This window comes from Phoca vitulina, unplaced genomic scaffold (genome assembly GCF_004348235.1).
Source record: "Phoca vitulina isolate PV1807 unplaced genomic scaffold, GSC_HSeal_1.0 scaffold70, whole genome shotgun sequence".
Lineage (NCBI taxonomy): Eukaryota > Metazoa > Chordata > Mammalia > Carnivora > Phocidae > Phoca > Phoca vitulina.
Window position 1 is genome coordinate 5938005 of NW_022589773.1, and position 26475 is coordinate 5964479.

Sequence of the window (26475 nt, forward strand, 5' to 3'; positions counted from 1 at the left end):
AGAAAGGACTGGCATGATATATTCAGAGCATTAAATGAGAAAAATATGCAGCCAAGAATACTATATCCAGCTAGGCTGTCATTGAAAATAGAAGGAGAGATAAAAAGCTTCCAAGAAAAACAAAAACTAAAGGAATTTGCAAACACGAAACCAGCCCTACAAGAAATATTGAAAGGGGTCCTCTAAGCAAAGAGACAGCCTAAAAGTAACATAGACCAGAACAGAACACAGACAATACGCAGTAACAGTAACCCTACAGGCAATAAAATGGCACTAAATTCATATCTTTCAATAGTTACCCTGAATGTAAATGGGCTAAATGCCCCAGATTGGATAAAAAAACAAGACCCATCGATATGCTGTCTGCAAGAGACTCATTTTAGACCCAAAGACACCCCCAGATTGAAAGTGAGGGGGTGGAAAACCATTTACCATGCTAATGGACATGAAAGAAAGCTGGGGTGGCAATCCTTATATCAGACAAATCAGATTTTAAACCAAAGACTGTAATAAGAGAGGAGGAAGGACACTATATCATACTTAAAGGGTCTATCCAACAAAAAGATCTAACAATTGTAAATATCTATGCCCCTAACATGGGAGCAGCCAATTATATAAGCCAATTAATAACAAAAGCAAAAAAAAACACATTGACAACAATACAATCATACTGCGGGACTTTAACACACCCCCCTCACTGAAATGGACAGATCATCTAAGCAAAAGATCAACAAGGAAATAAAGGCTTTAAATGACACGCTGGACCAAATGAACTTCACAGATATATTCAGAACATTCCATCCCAAAGCAACAGAATACACATTCTTCTCTAGTGCCCATGGAACACTCTCCAGAATAGATCACATCCTAGGTCACAAATCAGGTCTCAACTGGTACCAAAAGATTGGGATCATTCCCTGCATATTTTCAGACCACAATGCTTTGAAACTAGAACTCAATCACAAGAAGAAAGTCGGAAAGAACTCAAATACATGGAGGCTAAAGAGCATCCCACTAAAGAATGGATCAACCAGGAAATTAAAGAATTTAAAAAATTCATGAAAACAAATGAAAATAAAAACACAACTGTTCAAAATCTTTGGGATGCAGCAAAGGCGGTCCTAAGAGGAAAATATATAGCAATACAAGCCTTTCTCAAGAAACAAGAAAGGACTCAAATACACAACCTAATCCTACCCCTAAAGGAGGTGGAGAAAGAACAACAAATAAAGCCTAAACCCAGCAGGAGAAGAGAAATAATAAAGATCAGAGCAGAAATCAATGAAATAGAAACCAAAAGAACAGTAGAACAGATCAACAAAACAGGGGCTGGTTCTTTGAAAGAAATAACAAGATTGATAAACCCCTGGCCAGACTTATCAAAAAGAAATAGAAAGGACCCAAATAAATAAAATCATGAATGAAAGAGGAGAGATCACAACCAACACCAAAGAAATACAAACAATTAAAAGAACATATTATGAACAACTATATGCCAGCACATTAGATAATCTGGAAGAAATGGATGCATTCATAGAGATGTATAAACTACCAAAACTGAACCAGGAAGAAATAGAAAACCTGAACAGACCTATAACCACTAAGGAAACTGAAGCAGTAATCAAAAATCTCCCAACAAACAAGAGTGCAGGGCCAGATGGCTTCCCAGGGGAATTCTACCAAACATTTCAAGAAGAATTAATACCTAGTCTTCTGAAACTGTTCCAAAAAATAGAAATGGAAGGAAAACTTCCAAACTCGTTTTATGAGGCCACCATTATCTTGATCCCAAAACCAAAGAGTCCATCAAAAAGGAGAATTACAGACCAATATCCTTAATGAACATGGATGCAAAAATTCTCACCAAAATACTAGCCAACAGAATCCAACAGTACATTAAAAGGATTATTCACCACGACCAAGTGGGATTTATCCCTCGGCTGCAAGGTTGGTTCAATATCTGCAAATCAATCAATGTGATACATTAATAAAAGAAAGAACAAGAACCATATGATCCTCTCAATAGATGCAGAAAAAGCACTTGACAAAGTACAGCATCCTTTCTTGATCAAAACTCTTCAGAGTATAGGGATAGAGGGTACATACCTCAATATCATAAAAGCCATCTATGAAAAACCCACAGCAAATATCATTCTCAATGGGAAAAAACTGAGAGCTTTGCCCCTAAGGTCAGGAACATGGCAAGGATGTCGACTATCACCACTGCTATTCAACATAGTATTAGAAGTCCTAGCCACAGCAATCAGACAACAAAAAGAAATAAAAGGCATCCAAATTGGCAAAGAAGAAGTCAAACTCTCACTCTTTGCAGATGATATGATACTTTATGTGGAAAACCCAAAAGACTCCACCCCGAAACTGCTAGAACTCATACAGAAATTCAGTAAAGTGGCAGGATATAGAATCAATGCACAGAAATCAGTGGCATTCCTATACACCAACAAGACAGAAGAAAGAGAAACTAAGGAGTTGATCCCATTTACAATTGCACCCAAAACCGTAAGATACCTAGGAATAAATCTAACCAAAGAGGCAAAGAATATGTACTCAGAAAACTATAAAATACTCAGGAAAGAAATTGAGGAAGACACAAAGAAATGGAAAAACCTTCCATGCTCATGGATTGGAAGAACAAATATGGTGAAGATGTCAATGCTACCTAGAGCAATCTACACATTCAATGCAATCCCTATCAAAATACCATCCACTTTTTTCAAAGAAATGGAACCAATAATCCTAAAATTTGTGTGGAACCAGAAAAGATCCCGAATAGCCAAAGGAATGTTGAAAAAGAAAAGCAAAGCTGGTGGCATCACAATTCCAGACTTCAAGCTCTATTACAAAGCTGTCATCATCAAGACAGTATGGTACTGGCACCAAAACAGACACATAGATCCATGGAACAGGATAGAGCCCAGAAATGGACCCTCAACTTTATGGTCAACTCATCTTCGACAAGGCAGGAAAGAATGTCCAATGGAAAAAAGTCTCTTCAACAAATGGTGTTGGGAAAATTGGACAGCCACATGCAGAAGAATGAAACTGGACCATTTCCTTACACCACACACAAAAGTAGACTCAAAATGGTTGAAAGACCTCAATGTGAGACAGGAGTCCATCAAAATCCTAAAGGAGAACACAGGCAGCAACCTCTTCGACCTCAGCCGCAGCAACTTTTTCCTAGAAACATCGCCAAAGGCAAGGGAAGCAAGGGCAAAAATGAACTATTGGGACTTCATCAAGATAAGAAGCTTTTGCACAGCAAAAGAAACAGTCCACAAAACCAAAAGATAACCGACAGAATGGGAGAAGATATTTGCAAATGACATATCAGATAAAGGGTTAGTATACAAAATCTATAAAGAACTTATTAAACTCAACACCCAAAGAACAAATGATCCAATCAAGAAATGGGCAGAAGACATGAACAGAACTTTTTCCAAAGACGACATCCAAATGGCCAACAGACACATGAAAAAGTGCTCAACATCACTTGGCATCAGGGAAATCCAAATCAAAACCTCAATGAGATACCACCTCACACCAGTCAGAATGGCTAAAATTAACAAGTCAGGAAATGACAGATGTTGGCGGGGATGCGGAGAAAGGGGAACCCTCCTACACTGTTGGTGGGAATGCAAGCTGGTGCAGCCACTCCGGAAAACAGTATGGACGTTCCTCAAAAAGTTGAAAATAGAGCTACCATATGATCCAGCAATTGCACTACTGGGTATTTACCCCAAAGATACAAATGTAGGGATCCGAAGGGGGATATGCACCCTGATGTTTATAGCAGCAATGTCCACAATAGCCAAACTGGGGAAAGAGCCAAGATGTCCATCGACAGATGAATGGATAAAGAAGATGTGGTATATATATACAATGGAATATTATGCAGCCACCAAAAGGAATGAAAGCTTGCCATTTGCAATGACGTGGATGGAACTGAAGGGTATTATGCTGAGCGAAATAAGTCAATCAGAGAAAGACATGTATCATATGACCTCACTGATATGAGGAATTCTTAATCTCAGGAAACAAACTTAGGGTTGCTGGAGTAGTGGGAGGTGGGAGGGATGGGGTGGCTGGGTGATAGACATTGGGGAGGGTATGTGCTATGGTGAGCGCTGTGAATTGTGTAAGACTGTTGAATCACAGACCTGTACCTCTGAAACAAATAATACATTATATGTTAAAAAAGAAGAAGAAGAAGAAGATAGCAAGACGGGAGAAATGAAGGGGGGGAAATCAGAGGGGGAGACAAACCATGAGAGACTATGGACTCTGAGAAACAAACTGAGGGTCCTAGAGGGGAGGGGGGTGGGGGATGGGTTAGCCTGGTGATGGGTATTAAAGAGGGCACATACTGAATGGAGCACTGGGTGTTATACGCAAACAATGAATCATGGAACACTACATCAAAAACTAAGATGTAATGTGTGGTGATTAACATAATAAAAAAAAAACTGGAATGCTAAACACCACAATGTTAACAATACTTACCTCTATGTGATCATAGTCTTTAAATTTTTTATATTATGCTTTTTATTATTTTCCAAATTTCCTATGATAATCATGGATTATTTTCATAACCAGTGCAGTTGTCTTTGTGGTTTACACCCAAAACACCTATTCCACCTAAATCAGTCAGGGTAATCCCACTCCCCTTGTCAATGACTATATCCTGGCCAAGGAGGAGATACAAGGAAACACCGAGAATGGAGGCTTCCAGGAAAGGCTCCCTTGCTCCTGAGAAGGAAAGTAAGAGAGGTATTGCTTTCTTATAAATAAGGCTGCATCTAGATATGATTCATTTATCTTTCATTCAATACACATTTACCTGAACACCTACTACACAGTTCTCAAGCTATTTCTAAATATGGAGATTACGTTTGCTATTATTTCTAGGAATCCTAATATAATAACTTTAGTAGCTAAATACAAAAATCCTAATTATCACTGATATAGGAAATGTTCAACTTTTAACATTTGCAGGCCCTTCTCCTGGGCTCCTAGGGAAGCTATACTTAATTTTCCAGGGTCAAATGACTCCACAAAACCTCAAAGCATGGGTTCTATTTGTGCCCTGAGCACACAGTGTACATCTGCTTCATTAAATAACCAAAAAGGAACATTCTGAACACAAAAGATAAAAAAAGGGAAACTTTCCTATTCCCTTAAGATTAATGTCACACAGCCCTGCATATGCTAGAAACCTAAGATAAGGTCTGCAACTTTCTGAAATGTCTTTTGTCTAATGATTTGTAACTTTGTACGTAAAAATGTATATGACCCTAAACCAAATGTTCCTTTGCCAGAGCACTCTCTTCTTTGTGAAGATTGTGTATCCTGGGCAGCTGTCCTAACTTCAGCTCAAATAAAACTTTCTACCTTTTTTTAGAAATTCTGAAAGGTTTGTTCGTTTTGCATTGACATCCTCCAACTTCCACTTTCTTCTTCACAGGAAAGAGAAATTATTGGATAAATGGTGGTATAATGTGTAAGAAAATAAAACAAAACCAACACATTCACCACAACAAAAACCCCAACTGATCCCATATAAACAAAACAAAAACAAAAACAAGACAAGATAGTTTCAAACCATCATTGCCGTTTAACACATTATGGACAGTATTAGAAAAGACAAGAGGAAAAAGAAAAGTCTGGAAGGAAAATTAAGGGTTCTATTTCTCTCATGCTAATTTTAAGGTTGTAAAAAACTACATGCATCTTTCATTTTAATGCACCTAAGAATATACTAAAGCTAACTGAAGTTGCTAAAATCAGAGTAGGGCACTGGGTGGCTCAGTGGGTTAAGCGTCTGCCTTCAGCTCAGGTCATGATCCCAGCGTCCTGGGATCAAGTCCCGCATTAGGCTTGCTGCTCAGCAGGGAGTCTGCTTCTCCCTCTCCCCCTCCCCCCTTCTCCTGCGCTCTCTCTCTCTCACACGTGTGCTCTCTCTTTCAAATAAATTCTTTAAAAAATAAAAATTAAATTAATAAAATCACAGAGTAATTTTAAGTGTCAAAACTTGATTTATGTATTCATGATGGAAATCTTTTTCAAAAGCAATTATACAATTCCCTGTCGTTTTAAAAAAGCATCCTAAAATTTGGATTACTCAGGGGATGCCTACCACTGAACATTACTGTGCAGTTTTATAATATAATAATGCCCTTAGGGATCCCTGAAGTGTGTATAGTTCTTTGACTCTACACTAAATAGCCCCAGGTGGCTATGTTTTTTTATGTGACATTTATTGGCTCATGTTTTAATCTGGAAAAATGCTACAAAAATAGAAATCATCCACAGTTACTAATATTTTTCAAAAATTGATTTTTCAGGGGCATCTGGTTGGCTCAGTCAACAGAGTGTGTGACTCTTGATTTTGGGGTTGTGAGTTCGAGCCCCACGTTGGGGGTAGAGATTACTTATACAAGTAAAACTTAAAAAAATTAGTTTTTCGGGGCGCCTGGGTGGCTCAGTCGTTAAGCGTCTGCCTTCAGCTCAGGTCATGATCCCAGGGTCCTGGGATCGAGCCCCGCATTGGGCTCCCCGCTCCGCGGGAAGCCTGCTTCTCCCTCTCCCACTCCCCCTGCTTGTGTTCCCTCTCTCGCTGTGTCTCTCTCTGTCAAATAAATAAATAAAAATTTTTTTAAAAAATTAGTTTTTCAAAGGTAACACAGACATATTATAAATCACCTTAACACTAAACAATTCATTACTGATTCATTTATATAGAAATACATATTTTTATACTAAGGTATTAGAAGAAGCAATAGCTTCTTCCTCAAGAGGGTCTCTTAAGCTACTAAAATAAACTAAAAAAATAAAATGATGATGATGGTAATTATTATTATTATAGCACCTAACATTTACATAGTGCTTACTCTATGACAGCATTTATAAGCGCTTTAGACAAAGCTCAATTAATCCCCACAATCCCATTTTATAGATGAGGAAACTGAGACAAAAAGCTGTTGAAGATCTTGCCCAAGGTCACACAGCGTGTCAGATAGAGCCATTCACTGAGAAACACATCACATGCTCATCTGCATCACAAATCACTGATGACACGTCACAAAAGGAGATGAAGGTTGAATATGAAGAGTTACTTTTGTTTGTTTTTATCCATATCCAAAGCAAAACTTTTCAGGAACCTCAACCTGAAATATTTGGCTTCTTAAGAACCCTCATGTTATTCTGAGCACTCGCATTCCTCATTTCTGTCCACATTGCTTAATTCCTCTCTTAAGTCTCTCTAACAACCCCAGCCCAGCCTAGCCCAACCCACCTCCTCAGAGCCTGCAGTCGCATGCTAAATGCTCAGTGGGTCCTTCCAACTATCAGAGGCTATCCCTCTATCTGTTTACACATCCCAAGTTTACCCAACCAAACTTCAACAGGGAAACCACAGTGTCTGCCTCTGCCAAAGGAGAAAGGGAGCAAAATGTTTTCCACACAGTTTAAAAGAATTCCATTTGTCAAACCAATCTGATGATGCTGGATGAACTGAATACTTCCATCTGACTACCTCACCATCCATTATTTAATATGAAATTGTTATGATTTCCAAAATGGAAATCATTCAAATTGCCTTCAAGGAGTTAAACTAGAAATTTTTCTTTTTGTCAACAACAAAAAAGGAGACAGCTGTAAATAAGACCCACATATCTGCAATATGCTTTTTTTCCTGAATAAGAATTTATTTCTGTTCTCCTTGTATAAAAATTCAAGATAGGTCTCCAAAATAAGGGTTTGAGTCGATATTTTTTCTATTGCTATGTAGCAGTAAAATTAGTTTTTCCAGCTGATAAGTTTCCCCCATTCACCCATGTTCAATGCACAATTTCTCTTAAGAGCTCTGAAATTTTAATTCTCAGCTGCAGACTACTGTCCCAAATTCCTAATAATCTATGTATTAGAAAAGGGATATCAGACAGAAAAGTAAAATGCTTGGCATTTAATATTAACAAGTGGGATAAGAAATTGTTTCTTCTTTTCTAAAAACATTCTGAACTTCCTCTAAAACATAGACTAATGCTTCAGCAAGAAAGTACAACTTGTAAAGTAGTGTTTTGTTTATAATTTCATTGTCCACGTTGATCATGTCTTTTTTATATAAGATAATCTGTCTTTGCTAAGACCATATATAGAAGAAAATTCAACTTGCTATGGCTGCTGTAACAACTATTTGTTCCAGAGACCTTAGTTATAAATGTTGATGTATTTTATCTGTCCACGTATTTGAAAACTACTGGATCATTTCAAGGCAGTGATTTAATCTTAGTATGCACTGATATAAACTCCAATGGCAAGTTGTAATTTCATACATATACTGTATTTATGATTGTGTTTCCCATAATTTCCTTTTACATGTTCTCATCATAGGTAATAGTTACAGCACTTAGCACATGGATTCAATGTGTTTAAGTCTGGTCCCTGGGGTGCCTGGGTGGCTCAGATGGTTAAGCATCTGCCTTCGGCTCGGGTCATGATCCCAGGATCCTGGGATCAAGCCCCACGTCCGGCTCCTGGCTCAGCGGGGAGCCTGCTTTTTCCTCTGCCTCTCCCTTGCTCATGCTCTCTCTCTCTGTATCCCTGTGTCTCGAATGAATAAATAAAATCTTTAAAAAAAAAAAAAAAGTCTGGTCCCTGATAATCCTGCATTACCAAGTTCTTGCCATGACACTTTTCCTTTGCTTTTCCATCTTGAGTACAGTTTGTTGAGTATTTACATCTCGTGTTTCTGATTAGTTCTATAGCATTTCATTCTTTTTCTTATTTCCAATTATACTTCCCTTCACTGTTTTCTGTTTGTCTAAGAGTTTCACTTCATCTAAGTTTCATTTCAATCTATGGTTTCTCCTTTATATATATTATTAGTGTGTCTTCTACAGTTTCTCACAGCTACTGCTTCTTTTTTTAATTTTCTGAACCTTTAAAATATCTGGTGAGGTAAATGCTCAGATGCATATATAATTCTTATATATAGCACTATCTATCTGTCTCCTGACAGTGAAGTATGGTTTTCATACAATCACTAAGTGTCTGCATATCCACTGGGTTGGAGTGGGAACCTAAAAACTACACAACCAAACCCTGAGTATACTATAAAGACAGCACTCTATAAAAAGGTAGTTGTCTTTTAGAGGGGAATAATAATTCCACGCATTAACATCAGTAAGTTAAAAATTATGATCATACTAAAATTCGTAAGTCATTCCTCTCCACAAAATTCACATAAACCCCAGTATTCAGGGACGCCTGGGTGGCTCAGTGGGTTAAGCGTCTGCTTTGGGCCCAGGTCATGATCCCACGGTCCTGGGATAGAGCCCCGCATCGGGCTCCTTGCTCAGTGGGGAGCTTGCTTCTCCCTCTGCCCACCATTCCCCCTGCTCGTGCTTTCTCTCTCTCTCTCAAATGAATAAAATCTTAAAAAAATAAAAAATAAAAAAACCGCAATACTCATGAATTCTCTATCATTTTTTCAAAATAAAAAACATTTTTTTTATTTTAACCTTAAATGTAGCACACGGATTTCAGAATGGAACTTAAACACGCCTAAAGTTTAGGCTTGCTAAGAGACTGCTCCCAGAAAACTGGTCTTCGTGTATATCTAATCTTGCAGCAAATTCTGAAGAATGTCTGGGGATTGCTGTGCATCAGTTATTCCTACTGCCTGAGTGGGCAGGCATATTACTGGGTTCCAGAACAATAACACTCAAGCAAAGGGTGGAGGGATGATCAAAAACGTATAAAACTTCATGAGAACTGCTAAAGGGGTTTCTCATGCATGGTAGATACACCATACGGGAAACTCGGGCAACTGAGAAGCCTATACTTCTGTCTAGGATCATGTATGCTTTATCTTGATCCAGAAGTTTCCAAGTCTTTTGCCATTAAGAAAACCAAACATCTTCCAAGTTTATCTTTTTGTCACCAATATGCACATTAATCCACAGATCTTAGAAGCCTAATTAACCTCCAGAAAGATAAATGCCTTATTTTGGGTTCCCTAGAAGCTGACCCTGAGAAAACGATTTGAGTAGAGATCATTTATTTGGAAGGTAAACACTGTTAGGGAAGTGGAGGTGACAGAGGGAAGAGAAAGGAGCTAATAAAAGGTTATTAAGCCAACTACCCGGTGAGTAACTGGAGCATTCCATCAGTCCAAGAGCATTCTCTGGGGAATGGTACCAAACACACTCCTCAGAAACAAAATATATAGTAAAACTGCAGAAAACTAAAGGCACAGAGGAAATCCTAAAAGCAGGCACAGTCTCAATGTTCCAGATGAAACTGGTAACCCGGAATTCGATACCCAGCAAAAATATTTTTTAAGGATAAAAATGCAATAAGAACATTATCAGGTAGATTTTAAAAAGTGGGAGAGTTTACCAGCAAACCAGCAAAGAAAAATCTGAGGAGTGTTCTTTAGGTAGAAGAAAAAATTATACCAGGAGGAAGATGGAAGGCAGAAGTAACAAAGAACAAAGAAAAAAGCAATTATGTATAAAATGTAAAAAACCGACAACAGCAAAAGCACATAAACTGTTATAATGTCTTTATATTGTCCCAGAGAAGAGGAAAGGTAGACTTTTGTACATTAAATATGTATCTTGCAATTTCTAGGCTAACCATTAAAAAGAACAGAGTATGTAATTTTGAAACTAATAGAAATAAACTATAGAATGATTTTGTTAAAATCATCAAAAGAATGCAAGAAAGGAAAGAAAATGAAATACAGAATAGTTGGAGCTAAAAGAAAAAAAGAAATAAAAGGCAGACTTAAATCCAACTGTATCACCAGTCACATAAAATAAAAATACACTAAGGATCTAGTTAAAAAAAAGATGATTGGATTGAATTTTTTAAATTCAAACATACAGTGTTTATCTGAGTGACAATTAAAACTTAAGGATAAAGAAATGCTGAATATGGCTACAAACATTAACATAAAGAAAGCTGGTGTAACTATTTCTATTTAAAATCAGCTTTACACTGGGTATTATATGAAAACAATGAATCATGGAACACTACATCAAAAACTAATGATGGGGGCGCCTGGGTGGCTCAGTCGCTGGGCATCTGCCTTCGGCTCCGGTCATGATCCCAGAGTCCTGGGGTCGAGCCCCAGGTCGGGCTCCCTGCTCCACAGGAAACCTGCCTCTCCCTCTCCCCCTGCTTGTGTTCCCTCTCTTGCTGTGTCTCTCTCTGTCAAATAAATAAATAAAATATTAAAAAAAAAAAAAAACTAATGATGTACTGTATGGTGACTAACATCACATGATAAAATAAAATAAAATTTAAAAAATAAATAAATAAAATAAAATCAGCTTTACAGCTAAATCATTACTCAATAATGATAAAAGTCAATTCACAAACTGATGAATTGCTTATAATTGCTATATTGCTATAATAACTTAAAATGTGTATATACCAAATAATATAGTATCAAATCACATAAAGCAAAAACTAACAAAACTCCAAGAAGAAATAGAATAGTTCCATAATCAAAAGAAGTGGGAGGTAATTAAAGCATTTATAGCTGTAAATGTGTTTTTTTAAAGATTACAAAATTAATGTACTCTAACCTTGTACTACACACAAAATTAACTCAAAATGGATCAAAACCTTAGTGTAATGGCAAAAACTATAAAACTCTTAGAAGAAAACAGGGGAAAAGCTTCATAACAATGGATTTGGCAAATGATTTTTTCTAACATCAAACTTACAGGTAACAAAAGAAAAAGAGGGGCGCCTGGGTGGCTCAGTCGTTAAGCGTCTGCCTTCGGCTCAGGTCATGATTCCAGGTCCTGGGATCGAGTCCCGCATCGGGCTCCCTGCTCCGCGGGAGGCCTGCTTCTCCCTCTCCCACTCCCCTGCTTGTGTTCCCTCTCTCGCTGTCTCTCTCTCTCTGTCAAATAAATAAATAAAATCTTTAAAAAAAAAAAAAAGAAAAAGAAACTGGACTTAATAAAAACTAAAAACTTCATAGAATTAAAAACTTTTGTGTAGCCACTGTGGAAAAGTTTAGCAGTTCCTCAAAAAGTTAATCATAGAATTACCATACAACCCAGCAATGCTACTCCTAGATACAAACCCAAGAAAAATGAAAACAAGTATCCAAACAAAAACTTGCGCACGTATGTTCACAGCAACATTATTCATAACAGCCAAAAAGTAGAAGCAACCCAAATATCCATCAACTGATGAATGGATAAAATATGGCATATCTATACAATGGAGTATTATTCAGCCTTTAAAAGGAATGAAAAACTGACATATGCCACAGTATGGGTGAACCTTGAAAACATGGTAAGTGAAAGAATTCAGCCACAAAAAGCCACATACAGCATGATTCCATTTATACAAAATATCAGGAAAGGCAAATCCATACGGACACAAGCAGATTAGTGGTTGCCAAGGGGCTGGGGTGAGGGAGAGGTTAAGGGGGCAATGGGGAATGACTGCTTACTGGGTAAGGGGTTTCTTTTTGGGGACAGTAAAAATGTTCTGGAATTAGGAAGTGGTAATGGTTGCACAACAATGTGAGTGCACTTAATGCTAATGAATTATACGCGTCAAAATGGTTAAAACAGTGATCTTTGTAAATTTAGTCTCAATAAATAAAAGCCAAGTCATAAAATTCTGCCATCAAAATCTACTCAATGTTATATAACATCACTACTACAGAAGGATGGAGCATCCATTCACTGAACGAAGAGGTACCAAAGTGATTCTAAATGATGAATGACAATGCTTTATAAGGCTATTCATGCCTCATAGCTGCACCCAAGATGAAATATGTGAAAGAGAATGTTATAAACTTGCAGTGAGGTCCTTCCGACCTTGTGGTGGCCATCAGCAATAATATCAGGAACAAAACAGGCGGCAGAAAAAGACAAAGGAGAAAGTTTTCAACCAAAACGTGAAAAGCTTGAAGGAGATTCAAAAAAGTGGTAGACACTTTTTTAAAGAATACTTAGTAACTATTTTTCCCCTTTCTAGCTTTTTATAAATTTCTTTACATGAGGCTAGTGAGAAATTTCCTGCTCAGGCGTTCTTAAACCTCCACTTCACTACTACATCACAAGTGATGAACATGTCACTTAGCAACCCCTAATATTAGACTACCTCACTGGAGTTATGAACACCACACACAGCTTATTCATATTCCTCATCACCGTTTTGGTCTCTATCTTTGTCATCTGTGTGGAGCACATTTCCCGTCTATAACATCTTCACTTTCTAGAATGCAAGAGGAAACTTGTCCCTAGCACTATGATTGGTTGATGCTTCACATTAACTTTGTGTTACACAAAGAAAATCATGTCTAAAAATTATGAAATAAAACTAGACCCACCCTAAAGGTTATTTTAGGAACTGACAAATGCCTTCGATACTGGATATTTCATATCTGTTATCCAACCCTGACCTTCTACAGAATATTTCCATGAAGAATAATGAATTCTTCATATCCTCATAGTACAAACTAATCATCTACCCAACTTCTACATTTTCTCATTCACTTGAGCAATATTCACACTGGGAGGGTACTCACTGAAACAGGTTCACCAACTTGATGACTTTCATGGACTCATTCACATTTTAGTTCACAACTACAATTTAATGAGACATCATAGTCTTTAATTTATCCAAAACTTTACTGTTCACACCAAGAACCAGCATTTTCTTAGATCGTAAGGTTTTCTCTTCTTTTTCATCAGTAGGACTAGCAGTTGGCTTTCTTTATGAAACCATGGAAAAATGCTTTATTACTTCGTGAGAACTAAGGTATAAGCTCTGATGATGGGTAGATAGCAAAGCTGCCCTGAGAGCAGGTTCTGAGGGCTGAGGTAGGCTTACTGACTATGTCAATGCCTCATGCCCCCAAACCTGACTCATACTACCTATTACTCAAATATGAGTCTCAGGAAAACCACAATTCAGTGTATGTCATCGGTTTTTTAGATCAATTGCAAACAGTCAAAACTGCACAAGCTAAATCTGAAAATATCAAGTCTGCTGTATATTAAAACCCCTCTATATTAATTCCAATTTAAAATGACATAAGGATAGAAATACACTGATTTCACATATGAGGAGGCTTCATTTCCAGAAAAATAACAAAGAGCCAGATGTCTTTTGGATGACAAAGATGGCTTTGGTAGAGTAAGTGAAAAAAAAACATCACATGTGAAAGAACTGTACTTTTTTCATGGCTCCTTTACATACCATATCAAATCCATAGTCCTTTGTTAAGACATTTTTTTTTCTTATTCAAAGGTAATTCACTTGGATTTTTCAATAGGGTTTTAGCAAAGTATAAATTAGGAAATTACATAGCCTTTGTGGATTATACTATTTCAGGCATATTAAATTCTCCTGAGCACAGAAATAAAAGTACTCTCAGAAGCAACAGTCCAGACAACAATGCCTTAGGAAAAATACATGGTTAATGAAATCTATCAGAAGCGGAGGTAGAGCCTAAGTGTTAAAGAGGCTAAGAAGTTTCAGGCAGAATTTGGGTGTTAAGACAGGAAAAAAATGCAGGGTATATTAAGATAGCCAAATAAGCACACATCCTGTGTTAGGACGAGACTGGGCTGGCTTGACAGGTGGAATATATACCAAAATAAAAAATATCAAATATGAACACTGGCATTCACATTCAAGACATTCACAACTGGACTATGGCAGGCCACTCTCATTCACAGAATATCTTAAGGTATGCTATATTACAAATATTTCAAAACTGTAATTAGGTTCAAAGAAAATTCATGGCTTTAGTGGTTTCAGGAGTGGAGAAATGTCTCATGACTCAATCCTCTTGAAAACACTCCTGAAACCCCCTTCATTTCAAATGATAAAATTAGTTATACTCACTGAACTTAAAACATAAACTAAAGCTGCAGTATAAGAAGCATTCTATGGTACAGGAGATTCAGCAGAGCACTTAACCCAGACTTAGGGTGTCAAGGAAGGTTTACAGGGAAAGAGACCTGAACCATACGCAAAGGTTCATTAAGTGAACAGCAGGTAGAATGTTCCAAGCAGAGGGAAGAGCATTTGTAAAAAACTGAGGCAAGAGGACCTGTCTTTAGACAAAGCATAGACTAACAAGGCATAATGCATTGTTTTAGAATCTTGCCAAAATCAGGGATTACTCCCTTCTCTGGGAGAGGCCCACAGTTGACTTCTTTTTTTTTTTTTAATTTTTTTTATTATGTTATGTTAATCACCATACATTACATCATTAGTTTTTGATGTAGTGTTCCACGATTCATTGTTTGCATATAACACCCAGTGCTCCATTCAGTACGTGCCCTCTTTAATACCCATCACCAGGCTCTTTGTCAATAGTGAAAACAAACATTTTAGGGTATCTAGAAATAGAGACCAGCTGAAAGATTACTCTATTAATGCTTTTGTATTTTTTTAAAGATTTATTTATTTTAGAGAGAGAAAGAACATGCGCATATGTGCACGCACAAAAGTTGGGGAGGAGCAGAGGGAGAGAACCTTCAAGGAGACTCCCCACTGAGCATGGAGCCCGACATGGGGCTCAATCCCATGACCCATGAGATCATGACCTGAGCCGAAACCAAGAGTCAGATGCTCAACTGACTCAGCCACCCAGGCACCCCAATACTTCTGTATTTTGACCTCACCATTTTTATATTTCTACTGGTGACATTCCTTCCTTTGTTCCTTCCTTCCTTCTTCTCTTCCCAAGACGTTCAGGAATCCCATTCTCTTAGGGAAGAAATAATGTCCATATCCTATAGCCAACCTCTGTTGGCCTGTTTGGAAAACTGCTTCAAAAGGAGCAGATGGGGGGCACCTAGGTGGCTCAGTCAGTTAAGTGTCTGCCTTCAGCTCAGGTCATGAGCCCAGGGTCCTGGGATTGAGCCCCACGTCAGGCTCCCTGCTCAGCAGGGAGTCAGCTTCTCCTTCTCCCTCTGTCATTCCTCCTCCCCACACCCTGCTTGTGCTCTCTGGCTCTATCTCTCTGTCAAATAAATAAATAAATAAAATCTTAAAAAAAAAAAAAAAAGCACTCCCCCTGCTTGTTCTCTCTGGCTCTATCTCTCTGTCAAATAAATAAAATCTTAAAAAAAAAAAAGGAACAGATGGTTAACTCTTTTATTACCTGTTCTTTATTTTTTTAAGATTTTATTTATTTATTTGAGAGAGAGAGAGCAAGAATGAGCATGAGCGGGGGGCAGTGGGAGAGGGAGAAGCAGGCTCTCCACTGAGCAGGGAGCTCAACGGGGGGCTCGATCCCAGGACCCTGGGATCATGACCTGAGCCGAAGGCAGATGTTTAACCAATTGAGCCACCCAGGGACCCCTTTTATTACCTGTTCTATTTATTAACCCAAAATGACAGGCTGTGGTGGCATCTAATCATCTCCATTACTTTGTCTGGGCCAGGATCAGTAGACAGGCTCTCTATAGTTTGTCATAAAAACATTAAAACAACATCAAGCATAACTTCTAGATGGAGACTTCTCAGAGGAAGCTGCCAACCATTACAACTACCTGCTGCACTATGGATGATGGATCTGTAGGAAGAGGGGTGCACAGATCTGACAGGGGCTTACTAAGGGACAACAGACCATAGTAAAAATTTCTTGCTTCTCATAAGAAAAGAAAGTGTCATGAATGGTGTTAGGGGAACTTCAGGCTATAAAAGTAAATCTAACTAAGGCTGTCACCTTGCTCAGGCAAGCAACAGATGAACTGAAAGGACCTTATAAGATGTGGTCAGGACCTTGGACTTTCCTGTAAGAGCAACAGGAAGCCACTGAAGAATTTTTAGCACCAAAGTGATATAATCAGATTTGTGTTTTAGAAATATCATAGAGAAGCAGTATAGAAAATGGGCTAGAAGGGGAGAGAGGAAGACTGTCTTCTAGTTACCTGAGGCCCAGTCAAGTGGCATGAAAGAATGGAGAAAAGTTCCTAGATATGAGAGACACTTAAGAAGTAGAGTGTATGACATTTACTGTCTGACTGAACATAGCAAAAAAGGAATAGGGAGGAAACAGGATGGTGCTCAGGTTTCTGATTAGGGAACGAGGTGCACAGTACCATCGTGTACTAAAGGAGGGAACAGAGAACTAAGGATTTACTTGGATAGAAAGATGAGTTCAGTTTAGGGCACGATGAGTACAAGATACTTGGAGCATCCACTCGAAAATGTCCAATAAGCAATAGGCTATATGAGTATGAAGGCTTAGGAGACAGATCTGAGCTAAAGACATAGATGTGGGAACCATCAACACACAGAAGGTAATTAAAGCCATGGAAATGGATGACATAATCGAGGAAGGATGAGAAAAAAGGATTGGGCCATGGACAAATGGGATGTAAGAACGATGGAGGGTTGAGGCGCCCGGGTGGCTCAGTCGTTAAGCGTCTGCCTTCGGCTCCAGTCATGATCCCAGGGTCCTGGGATTGAGCCCCACATTGGGCTCCCTGCTCCGCGGGAAGCCTGCTTCTCCCTCTCCCTCTGCCCCTGCTTGTGTTCCCTATCTCGCTGTCTCTCTCTCTCTGTGTCAAATAAATAATAAATCTTTTTAAAAATTAAAAAAAAAAAAAAAGAACTACAGAGGGTTTAATTGACCTGTGGACATTTAATTGAAGAAACAAGGTAGGGAGGAGGGCTAATCTGACAGTAGTTATGTTAGGGAGCAGTCTTGCACTAGTTCTCCTGGGAAAAATTAGCAGACGTGTGGTAGAACAGGAGGGGCGCCCACCCACTCTGTTCTTGGCTCTAGTTTCCAGGTTCAGTCTGCCACCTTTACAAAGACTATAGTCATCCAAAATAAATAAAAATCAGTAAAAACGAACTGGCAAAATCATTGTTGTTCTAGTTTTCTTTTACTTAGTAGATTCAAAACTGATACCATCTGTGCAGTCAAGCAACGTATGTTACACTTAAATACAAGAGTCATTCTTGTACCACTAATGCAATCCAAAAGCTGTATCAAGACAGCACAGACACAGAGTAATATCAGATGTAGTTTTAAGTGCTATAAAACAAAATGATTCTACATTTTGGTTCCAGGCTTTAAAAGTACCATAGTATATGTGATTTTGTGCAAGATTCTAAACTGTAGTCAAGTTCTTAAACTAGTTTTTTTCTACTCAAGTGCTGACAGGAAAAACTATAGTTTCAGTCTGACCTCACAGGCACATACTGTTTACCCTACTTCTAACGTGATTTGAACCTTAAGGTACTCTTACAAAACAACAAAAATGTGCAGAAGTGAGGTCAACTAATAACTAGTTCCTAAAATCTACTGAATTTTTTGCTGGACAATATCAAAATCCCTATAATTTGTAATGAGTGATAATAAAACTTGGGATTTTTCCAGTTCCAACTAGGATTTCCCCAAAGATGAAAAATACGTTATTTTAAGAAATTCTATCTGATTCATCTGTATATCTCTTTAAGTGCTTCATTAACAACTATTCTATTGCTAGATATAATAAATATCCACAGACCACATTTTAGTAAAAAGTTATCCAATTCAATACTGAAGTTGTCAGCCACGTTTAATTGTCTTCCGAATACAAAACCTTATTTCCCAAGCCCCAGAACAGATTCTATCCCTTAGTCAATATTTAACCTTCCTTCGAATAAAAGTTAACAGTATAGCTCTATTTATCACTGACATAAAACACCTCCGTATGCCGAAAACTCATCTGCTTCTGAAAGTTTTCCCATTTTTCTCTATCATCCATTCACAATGTATGTGTCTGATAGGACAGTTTCTTTCTGTCATGTTGGTTTACCTTTGCTGACATATTTTCCTTACATCTCCTACGATGTGTCCTGAACTCCTAGGAAGTAGGGACTTACCAGTCTTCTTTTTGTAGGACTGCACACATAAGCCACATATTAGTGTCCAGCTGATTCTATGGTCTTCCAAATACAAGGAATCAAAAAGGAATTAGGTTCCTTAAAATCTTGTTTTATATTAAACACGTAGCAGGTGGCCTATTTACCACCACCTTCCTCACCTCACCCTCCCTATACCCATCCAATGAAAAATCAGATTAGATTCCGAAGGAAAATCTGATTAGCATAAGACTAATTTAAAAAAGGGAAGAAGTCTGAAGAATCAGAAGCAGAAAGAAGATAAGAAAAAATGATCAAAGAAAAATGACTAAAAGGAAAATTTGAGCCAAAGATAATAAAGGGAATAAAATAAATAATAACGAGGCAATAATATCAGATGATGACCAAGAAAAAGAAGCCTGTAAGAAATAAATTCAATCTCCTGCTTCAGTCGATCGCTAAACCACAGCTCACAGGACAACTAACAACTTTTAAATCCCAGGCCAGGGATGTGTGGTTATCCCACCCTGGTACTTGTTATGCCAAGTATTACTGCTGACTTGGGGTACTCCCGAGTCAATGTAGAGGACCACCATCATTTCTGTTCCCTGCCAAAAAACACAGCAGCGACTGGGGGCCGGAGGGGGGGCCCGTGGCAAAGACAGCACAACAGCAGGCCAAGGACTGCACAAAACAAGTCTGGTATTGAGGTTAAAATTAAATGAAAGGAAGAGAAATAAAGACAAGGGAGAATGAGAAGAGCAAACACAGCATCAGACTGAGTTCTTTCTATATGTAGGGAAAAGCAAACATCTGGAATTATTTGGTGTTGAGTGCCACCAAGTTTGACTGTTCCTGTCTTGCAACTGTTTCTTAGTAACACCACACAAAGAAAAAAACAGACCTAGATGCTAAAATGGGGAAAAGAGTCCTTAAAGTGGGTATAACAATAACCATTTAAAAAACAAAATATATTTTTAAAGTAACAGAGCAGTTAACTGCACAAAGACTATACCTGACTGACTTGGAGATACGTTCATCCTAAATTCTTAAGTCAAATGAGGAAGTTGCAGACAAATACATATGATACATAACATTTTTTGTAAAAATACGTCTGTATAAGCACAGGAAAAGTCTTTAAATGTTCCAAAATAAGTGCTGGTATTATGAGTGATTTTTCCTTTAAAAAAAATTTTTTTCTGCGTTGTCAACATAATTAAAATAAAAATAACAACAATCCCTTAAAATAAAAGGAAAAATATCCCCTTCCAGGTCATTCAGTCTTTACCTTAAGTGTGTACGGAATTTACAAAGAACCCCTTTCACCCTGAACACAGCTTTGAGAGACCTATTCCCGCCCGTGGGGAGATGGGGCCACTGGCCAAGCCCAGCTGCATTATGGTGGAAAAAACACGAGCTGTGAAGACCAACAGAAAGGTTTGAATCCAGAATCTCTATTTACTAGCTCGGTGACCCATGGCAAATCATATGAAATTTCTGAGTGTTGCCTTCACTTGGCTTCGGCAATGAAATAATACCTACCTCACAGGGCTGTTTTGAAGATTCTTGAGAACAGTTCCTACATATGACATGGATGGGTGGGATGGGTATCAGGGAGAATTATGACCCTTCTAACCACTATTATACTTATTATCTCATGAAACAATCTGTTCTGAATAATGCCAGATTGTTTGCAGCTTTCACTTGGCCTATGATCCCTCAGACTAATCAGTGCTCAGCAAAGCAGCCTGGTTATTGATGCTTCCTTTTAAAGCATCTGTACTTACCACCTCCAGGAAAATAAAACAGGAAAGCACGTGTCAGAGAACAAATGTGTGCTTATCCAAGTTCTTTGTCCTACAAATATATAAGCAAACCCAGTAAGGGTAGAAAACATCTCTTCTAATGGCACATACTGCAGAAGAGTGACCAAATGAATTGCATGATAATTGCAGATATTGTTATAGGCTCTGCTTGACACATTATGCTTCACCAGAATTTGCACTGCAACTGTTGTTCATTTCTTAGTGTTGTTTTAAAACCTTTTAAGGATGCCCACCAAAAATTTTAGTATTCATAAGTATGCCCTGAACCTGGAAAAGTTCAGAACCACTGAGACAGAAAATAAAGGAGAGAGGAGAGAGGTGTGAAGCAACAGTCTAGAAAAGTGCTGCCTGGCAAGACAATGCAATGATGGTAATGTTCTATCCAGATCTATGGCATCCACTATGATAGCCACTAGCCACATGTGGCTATTGAACACATGAAATGGGGCAGGTGCAACTGAAGAAATGAATTTATTTTATTTTATTTAATTCTAATTTAAATTTATATGATCAAATGTGGCTATTGACTATGGTACTGGATGGCACAGATCTAGAACCCTGGGTTAATAACTTGTGCTAATTCAAAAAGGGTGGTATGCGGATGAGTCAGCTAAAAGCAAAGACAAAAAGAGAATCAACAAAACACCAAAAAACCAACAAAAGCAGAAACCCAGTGCCATGTTAATATTCTCTTGCTCCACAAAGAGTTCACCCTGATAAAGCTGAAGTCCTCGTCTGATCCCAAGCTGCCTTAGTCTGCTCAGGCTGCCATTAACAAAAAATCATACAGTGTGGGTAACTTAATACAAATTTATTTTCTTAGTTTTAGAAGCTGGAAAGCCCATGAACAAGGTTCTGGATGACTTGGTTCCTGGTGAGGTTCCTCTTCCTGGCTTGTGGATGGCCACCACCTTTCTGTATGCTCACATGACCTCTTATTTGTGCACATGCAGAGAAAGAGATCTCTCCTCCCCTTCTTTTAAGGTACCAATTCTTGCACCAAACCAGATTATGACCCCACCCTTACGACCTCATTTAACCTTAATTACCTCTTTAAAGGCCCTATCTCCAAACACAGTCACTTTGGAAGTTAGGGCTTCAACACATGAAGGGGGGGGGATGGGCAGGCGAAATTCAGTCCATAGCACAATCCTCCACTCACTAACCAGCTTTCTTATCATGAGTTCCAAAATTCCATGGAATATATTTCTCACCCTTAATTCATAATCTTCTAGAAGCTTAGTCTTCTGCCTACTCTCGCCACACCACCAGTTTACACCCGTGTAAGGCTTTAACTCTGTCTTCAGACACTTTAGCAACTTACCAAGATTAAAACTTAACTTTGAGCCTCAAAAATGGCTTAACTCCTAAAATGGTTGTGCAAAAAAGAGTTAACACAGCAGGCCTGAAACTGCTCTCCTCAGAAAGGACTGTTTGTAACACTGGCACTTGGCTAGACTCTGGGAACTTGGATACTAGAAGAGTTCCCACCTCCCTAACTACTAAGAGGGACTCACAGTGCCTAAACTGTACAGACAATGTGATTTATGCTGAACACCTGCTTTCCTTCTGAGGGTCTGGAATTTGGTACCTGCTAGGATGGTAGGAAGACTATGTGACCAGCCCCCAATAAAAACTTTGGGCATTGACTCTCTCTCTAATGAGCTTCTCTGATGGATGACATACTACACGTTATCACAGTTCTGCTGGAGAAAATGTGTCCTGTGTGACCCTACAGGGAAAAGACTCTTAGAAGCTTGTGCCTGGTTTTCTCCTGACTTCATCCTATGCACCTTTTCCCATTGCTGATTTTACTTGGTATCCTTTCCCTGTAATAAACCATAATTTGAGGACAACTACATGCTGAATTATGTGAAGTCTTCCTAGTGAATCATCAAAGTTGTAGTATAGAAGACATCTGACACTTCAATCCACTTAATTCGTATCACCAAACATCCACCCTAGTAAAAGAACCCCATATTCCTATATTTTAATCTTCCCAAGTTCCACTCCAACCCATAATTCTCCCAGCCTTGGCCTTATCCAGTCAATTTTCTACAATTATCACAATCACTCAGGTTAAGATAACCATCTGCTCTCACTATGTATCAGTGCTTCTGTAATTGGGGTGAATATGCTCCAAGAGACAGCAGCAGGTGTTTTTTTTTTAATATAAAAATGTTCATTTCCTAAATCTTTTAGTAAAAATAGCATTCCCAGGCACTTCTCCATGTTGAGCCTCATTTTACTTGATCTTTCTGCAAGGGTAGAAGCTGCAGAGCACTCCTTCTATCTGCTATAAGCTGCTTCTTCCTCCAAATAGCCTTAAATGTCAGTGTTCCACGGGTCTCCACGTTCTGCCTCGTTCACCTCACTTCCCAAAGACCATTCCATTTACTTCCCTAACTTGAGCTTCTACCTACAATCCATACATCTTTGCCTTCAGCTCTGTCACCTGTCCTAAGCCCCAGAATCTCACCTCCAAACACCTACAGGATAAATATATCTATGGATCCTACTGATCACTCAGACTAATAGTCTTCTTGATACTTTTGTTCAAAAAGATCATCTAGGTCTGTTTGCTTCACAATTCCATTGGTATGTCTACAGCTACTATATCATAGCAATCCGAAGTTATAGAAGTTATAGAAGACTATTTGAATTCTTTCCTTAACATGTCTTTTTGGTATTCCAGCCTACACTGTTCCTATTTAGTAGTTCACTATCACAGTAGAGCCTGGTGAAAAGCTATGCACACATCAGCCATTTAATAAATGTTCATTCAACAAATTAATATCGTCATCCATCTATCAGACCTACAGCAAACAGAATGGAACATAATGCTGGTAACCCAGCTGCATGTAGAAATGTCACTACTGGTAATCTCAATTTATTAGTTCTATATGTTCTATATGAATAACCAGCTAGCCATTTAAGGGATAAAATGTGTATGAAGGTTTAAACTTTAAAAATTAAATCATTTAAGAAGAAAAAAAAAAGAAGAGGGGGTATTTGCTGTAGGAATGTCCACATAAGGATGGTAGACTGAACATACATAGGTTTCATTCCTCCCTGAAACTGTACAAAGATGAAAATAAAGGAAATTACTTTTCATTTTTTTTAAGGCATAAACTTACAAGGATGAAGAGGATAGAAAAGGAGAAAACAGCAATAGAATTTAACAAGCTAGAAAGTGATAGACCAATGGTGACTAACTTAATAAACTGAAGAAACCAGAATCTGAGAAGAACAACAGAGCTAAACCCAGCCCATTTTACATCCCATTTTATACCACTGGACTCCTAACAGGATCAGGAAATGAAGAAATCTGGGACATCTAGAAATGGAGATGTGAAGGGAGACCTAAAATAAAGTCAACTGGTTTAAAGGCTATCTAAGATACAGTTAGAGCTCCACAGCTTCATTCCAACTCTGGCAGCCTAGGCCCCAACCTGACCAAAAAGAGGTAGTTTATTCTCTGGAGATGATAAAACAGAGGTCTCTGGACTACAAGTCAACAGACACAGCTGAGAGCAGAGCCATAGTGCCGCAAACAGGGGATGGAGACCAGCAACCAGAAAGTGATATAACAGCGGAGCGCAAAATCGGAACTTTTAGAAGTCTACTCCAATGGAGGACATCCCTGCCTAAAAGGCGCTCAGGTGGTGAAGTAGGGCAGAATCCTAGGTGGGACACTGCAGTCTCAGAAAGAACGGGGGTGCCTGAGTGCAGCAGAGTTCCCAGATTTCGAAGCAGGAAAAGCGGCTGTAATCAGTGAGCCCAGGAGTGGGCTTTCAGCCTGGTGTTGCCATAAACCACAAACCCTGGCACTATCCGAGCAGGGGCCCACCAAGCGGGAGAACCATGGTGAAACCCCCTTCTTCCCCTGGGACAAGCGGCTTGCCACAGTAGTCTACAGGGTTAGGAGACCCAAGACAGGGTCACATGCCTGAGATAAAAATGCTCGATCACAGGCTGTGTGAGCAAGGAGTGTGGATGGAGACCAGTGAAACAGGAGTGATTGCTTTTCCTGAGGGCTCACTGAAGAGTGGGGGGCGCAAGCTCTCAACTCTAGGACTAGAGATTGGGAAGCCGCCATTTTCATTCTCATCCTCAAAAACGATGCAGAAAGCCTTCAAGGGAACAAAAGCCACATACAGTAATCCACAACCACTTACTTAGGTGCCCCCCCTCCCACCCCACGCAGAGGCGGTGCAATTCTGCATGGGGCAAAGACACCTGAGAAATCAGCGCAACAGTCCCCTGCCCCCAGGAGATAAGCAAAAACATCTGGGTAAGAGCAAGTTTACTGATCACACAGAACTGCAAAACACCAATGCAAGAGAGAAATACTATATAGAATTCATGGTTTTTTTCTCACGATTCTGTAGTCTTTCAATTTTAATTATTTTCTCTTTCCTTTTCAACCAACCTACTGAGCAGGGAGCCTGATGTGGGACTCGATCCCAGGACCCTGGAATCACGACCTGAGCTGAAGGCAGACACTTAACCATCTGAGCCACCCAGGTGTCCCTTATTCTTTTTTTTTTTTTTAAGTCTTTTTAAATTTTCATCTTTATAGTTATATTCTTTTTTTTTTAAAGATTATTTATTTATTTATTTGAGAGACGGACAGAGAGAGAGACGGAGAGAGCAAAAGCAGGAGAGGCAACAGGCAGAGGGAGAGGTAGAAGCAGACCCCCTGTTGAGCAGAAAGCCTGATACAGGACTCAATCCCAGGACCCTGGGATCATGGCCCTAGCCAAAGGCAGACACCTAACTGACTGAGCAACCCAAGCGCCCCTTTACAGTTACATTCTATCCTTTCATTGTATTTAGTTTTGTTTTTGTATATATATAAGATTTTCTTTCTTTACAATTTTGGGATGCAGTCTGTTCTAACAGATCAAAATACACCCAGAACCTAGAGTATTATTCTGTTCTCTTCAGCTGTCTGATTACATTCTGTACTGTTTCATTAAAGTCTTTTTTAATTTTCATCTTTACAGTTATATGCCATCCCTTCATTGTATTTAATTTTGTTTTTGTATGTGTGCATGTATGTGTGTGTGTATATATATGCGCATATGTGTAAGTTTTCCTTTTGTTACAGTTGCATGTGCATATGTGTAAGTTTTCCTTTTGTTACAGTTTTGGAATACAGTTTCTTCTAACAGACCAAAAGACACCCAAGGCATAGTGTATCACTCTGTTCTATTCACCTGTCTGTTTATAGCCTTTCTTTTTTCTTTGTCTTTTATTTTTTTTTTTTAAAGATTTTATTTGTTTATTTGACAGAGAGAGACACAGCGAGAGAGGGAACACAAGCAGGGGGAGTGGGAGAGGGAGAAGCAGGCTTCCTGCCAAGCAGGGAGCCCAATGCGGGGCTCGATCCCAGGACCCTGAGATCATGACCTGAGCCAAAGGCATTCGCTTAATGACTGAGCCACCCAGACACCCCTTCTTTGTCTTTTAATTTTCATTTTTACAGTTATAGTCTATCCTTTTATTGTATTTAATTTTCTTTTTGTACGTATATAAGTTTTTCTTTCTTTACAATTTTGGGATCTAGTTTACTAACAAACAGATCAAAATACACAGAGGGTCCAGTGTATTGCTCTGTTCTGTTCACCTGTCTGATTATATTCTCTCTTTTCTTTTCCCAATTTTTCTTTTTTTTTTCCAGTTTTGGGTCCCTTCTGATATGATTAGTGTGTATTTCTCTGGAGTCGCTGTTGCGATTTTAGTATTTTGTTCTCTCCATCATGTA

General features: G+C 38.7%; 1 protein-coding gene across 9 annotated transcripts in view; it reads right to left on the reverse strand.

Moving 5' to 3' along the window:
• The window catches only part of FANCC (FA complementation group C), a 279290-nt gene that overhangs the window by 226622 nt on the left and 26193 nt on the right, over positions 1-26475 (reverse strand). The window lies entirely within an intron of this gene.